The sequence below is a fragment of the Cryptotermes secundus genome, unplaced genomic scaffold, assembly GCF_002891405.2.
Source record: "Cryptotermes secundus unplaced genomic scaffold, Csec_1.0 scaffold3228, whole genome shotgun sequence".
Classification (NCBI taxonomy): Eukaryota; Metazoa; Arthropoda; class Insecta; order Blattodea; family Kalotermitidae; genus Cryptotermes; species Cryptotermes secundus.
The window spans coordinates 3,803-8,236 of record NW_019743013.1 but is presented as its reverse complement, the minus strand read 5'-3'; the positions used below and the strand labels follow the sequence as shown (position 1 = coordinate 8,236).

The window sequence follows — 4,434 nt, the reverse complement described above, 5'->3', positions numbered from 1 at the left end:
TTATAGGAATATCAGCAATCAGGTTATAGTGCAATGCAAAGATCACTCCAGGAGATGTAAACAGTGTAAATTTGTGGTTACTTCTACAGTCAGGTTACACTGCAAAGCAAAGACTGCTGCAAGATACAAAATACTGTACACCTGTAGCTACTTCAGAAGTACTATTATATTGCTTTGCGGTTACTTCTACAGTCAGGTTACACTGCAAAGCAAAGACTGCTGCAAGATACAAAATACTGTACACCTGTAGCTACTTCAGAAGTACTATTATATTGCTATGCGGTTACTTCTACAGTCAGGTTACACTGCAAAGCAAAGACTGCTGCAAGATACAAAATACTGTACACTTGTAGCTACTTCAGAAGTACTATTATATTGCTATGCAAGGGCTGCTCCAAGAGAAGGTGTAAGGGCGGCCACACAGCAACTTTGTCAACCAAGCATCAAGACATGAGATAAAAGACGCAGTCTTGCTTCATTCATGATTCGTCAGCATCATTACTCAGACCAGTATGCGGCAGTTTTTATCTCGTTCGTTTCAACTGTGCTCCTTTCTTTGCGTCATGTCGCAGACATCGGGTCTTGACTGTTACATGTCTTGACACATGCCACTGTGTGGCCTACCTAATGGTACAGCTATTTTCTGGTGGTAAGACAGAGCCTTGATACGTCACGGTTTGCAAAGCAGAAGTTGTAAAATACACGTTAGCAACATTGCATATAATCATATTTAACAGACTGATGACTGCTCTATAAGGGCTAGCACAGCCCACCCTTTAATTACGCAGTCAACAGCATAGTTTCACTAAACACCTAACTAGGATAAGTCTGGTTTTTCACATGCTACACATGCAATAGGAAAATACAGACCGCACTAACCCCAACCACAAACTGGAAAGTTCCCACGTCAGAGTACATAAGTAGTCAACTACACGAACAGTACTAAGATAGAAATGTAACAGCCATGAACTGCATGCCTATGTGTGCACTGTGTAAGATTCTTATTCACTCTCTTCCATAGAACAAAGGAAAAATCCATCTTCTAGTATGAACTTGAACAAGAAAAAGTAGGTAGAAAAATAGAAAAAAATAACTAAATAAAGAAAAACTTGGTATAGTACAAACTTATTTTAATGCCCACAAGTTATTTCTGAACAGGAACAATGTTCTAGCATAAATATGCATGAATCACATCCCCCCTTCAGTATAACAAACCTCTAGACTTTCCTAATCCTTCTAAATAATTCAATTCTAATAAGGATTCACTTTCTCTACGATCAGTCAATAACAAAAACGATTCATGTATCAATACTTTCGGTTTACTGCTGTATACAGCACAATTTCTGTAGTGAGTACTTCAAGTCACATGAAAGTTTATGCTGCCACAGCAGTTTGAAAAACATACAAGAAATCAGAATTTCCAACAAAAAATTTTACTCTATTTTAGTTTAATGTAAAACCAAAGTGCATTTTATTTAATAACAGAAGAGGTTATGACAATTTGCCTGTGACTTGAATATACATATGAGCGCACATACATATATATTTTGAACCTACATCCTGAAGAATGTCACCTTCATGTTTAACGACAGGCAATGGATTATGTTATCCTAACTATCAAATCTGTTGTGACAGCCAGGGAGGATCACATGCATGGCCAGCAAGATCCTGTGATTTAAACCCTTTGTACTGTCATCTCTGGGGCCATGAGGAGGGACCAGTCTATATACAAAGAACAAAGAGAAGAACAATGCTTCAGAGAATTTTAGGTGATCTATATATCTGAAAAAATCACATTTCTAAGAATGTAAACACTTCCATACTACACTGCACTGAAATGCACATTCAAGACACATTGAACAGTTTACAATATAGCAAGCTCAGATGTGCATTCAAGTCACAGGCTGACAATCTGAACAGTTTTGGCATCATGTTTCATTATTAATAACACTTGTTTTTGTTTTGTATTGAAGTGATACTGAATTCTCTTATCAAAAACCACTATTTCTGGTACAGTTTTATCTGACTTTAATACTGACCTGGCTCCTTAATGTTTTGCAAACTGGACCCATGTTAATGGGACTTCTCTTAGCAAAAATCAATCAGTTGGTAGACTCCACCTGAATATGTAAAACAAACTACCTTAACACAAAACTGGCTGCTGCTCTTTAAGTTTCTTTCAATATAAATGAAGAATTAATAATTTATATGCCTCTGGTTCAGGATGTAAGAGTTTAAATTAAGAAATTACATGAAAAAACATGGCATGTTTTGAACAGTTCATCAAATTTCAGCCTGTTCTGAAATCTGGCTGTTCAAATAATACACAGAGGAACTACACAGTAATGGAATCACAGCAAATTGTTTAGTCACATCACTTTATCTTAGTCTAAAATCAATGTGATAAACTTCAGTGTTCCACAGAAATCTACTCGCGAAAAGCAAGATGGGTGTGAGAAGTAAAGTAAAGGTATCCCTGTAACAGACCGTGCAGGACCATAGGGTTGTAAGATGTTGAGGTTCCCACATTTTCTAGACAATCAGCTCATAGATGGTGACAAGGTTGTCAGCCCTATGTGCCGGCTGCCCTTTACCCCCAAGAATATTCCTGGTACTCAATTCTGTTAGAGGCTGAGTTGACCCCAGGGCTATAGTGCGGCTGGAAGGGTTAGGTCAATTGAAAAAAAATCCAATGACCTCATCAGGACTTGAACCTGTGACATTCTGGCTGTAACATAGTGCCTCAACTAACTATGCTACCATGAAATTAAAAATTCAACAAGAAAGAAATGAAATGTTGCCACTGTACAGTGCAAATTTCCCAAAGAAACAACCCCCACCAAAACACATAAACCCAATAACCAGGCATGAAAACTGAAATTCTGTTAGCTTACTTTTGACATCGTCTTGTGGCTGTACCATACTATTTTCTGGAACTGCATCAGATTGCAGTTGCTGACAAGCAAGCCGAGGATTCCTCGATTGTACACCAGGAGTGACAGCAGTTACTCCTTGTGTTGGAACAGGACGGCAGCTGGTGCTTCATGATGATGACGGCGGCGGCGGCGGCGGTGGTGATGATGATGATGATGATGTAGCTGAAGTACTGTTACATCATAACTGGGGAAATTAAATTAAATTAAATCCCACTGTTCCCTACAGAAACCTTAAATAGAGACTTCCCTGTATACAGTGTCTAAGGACAGGAAAATTAGTAAATAATGAAACACAAAGGATGTGTACATTTATGGTCAGCTGCAGAGATACAAACAGCATTTTTCAAAGACATCCCAAATGTACAGTAATCTACCCCACAATGTTTGTTGGATGAAGCATACAGCTTCAAGAGTGAAGACAAATCAGATATAACAGATATACCTCTTAAAAATAAAAACTGCACAATTCATTTCAGCCTAATTAACAGGCAACAACTAACACCAAGTTGAAGGCTACACACCCATCAGTGTCCAGAGAGTTTCTTGTGTTCAGTTTATTTATTACTGAGGAATTGTACCCATACAAAGAAGTATATTCTCTTACCGCCCTTTTTCCTCACCTCCTTCCTTCTTCTCACGCTGGGTCGCCTCTAGTAGGTTCTTCTTTCTTGTTGCTAAATTTATCTCAGGGTTATTTTAAAGGAGGGGGTTTTGTTGGTTTGGTAGAGCTGAGTACCTCTTATCTCAGAGCCTTGAACGGGCCACAACTCAGAAAAGGAATAAATAACACAAATCACAAGCACATCTCAAGTTTGGACGAATTATATTGAACACTTGTTTAACCACTTTTGATACAGTTTCAATGTCAGTAACCTTTATGTCTAACTGCTTCGGAGCCCGGTGTGTAACTTTTTGCAGCTAATTCTACGACCCCGGTTTCCGAATTTACGTCTGTTTCTTTCAACTCCCGGTTTCCGAATTTATGTCTGTTTCTCACGGGTCCCCCTTTCCGACTTTACGTCTGTTTCTAATGAGTCCCCCTTTCCGACTTTACGTCTGTTTCTAACGAGTCCCCCTTTCCGACTGATGCTAAAACATGACGCTTCCTCAAATCTTCAATTCCTGCTTTCACCAGCGTCACTGCCCTGTCACACCCTTAAATTTTAGTGATTGGTTAATTTTGAAAAATAGGAGTATTTTAATTATACTCCACTCCGTTTAAGGCTTTCAAGGGTTTAAGGATTTTTGACTCCAACGTATTTCTGTCAGAAAGTGACAAATGCTTAAGCGTCGCTTGGGCCCTAAAAACTTCACTCTTTTTAAGTTATGGCATGCACAAACTGCCAAGTATTGAATTTACAAAAGATTTCTTTACTCTATTCTTTAACGCAACTTTCACTAATAAACCTTTGACGGGTGTCTTCCTGTTTCTTGTTGTAAGCTTGGGGAACGCTTACCCTTACATACAAAAATTGACCTATGTCTCACTACCCTTGTT

At 38.6% G+C, this 4,434-nt stretch overlaps 1 long non-coding RNA gene across 1 annotated transcript; it reads right to left on the bottom strand.

The window, feature by feature from the left end:
* Nucleotides 1-11: 11 nt before the first annotated feature.
* On the bottom strand, nucleotides 12-4,151 carry LOC117283025. The gene is made up of 3 exons (XR_004514022.1): nucleotides 2,895-4,151; nucleotides 348-2,120; nucleotides 12-244 (listed from the first exon to the last, which is right to left on the bottom strand). It is a non-coding gene; the product is annotated as an uncharacterized LOC117283025 (long non-coding RNA).
* Nucleotides 4,152-4,434: the final 283 nt, after the last annotated feature.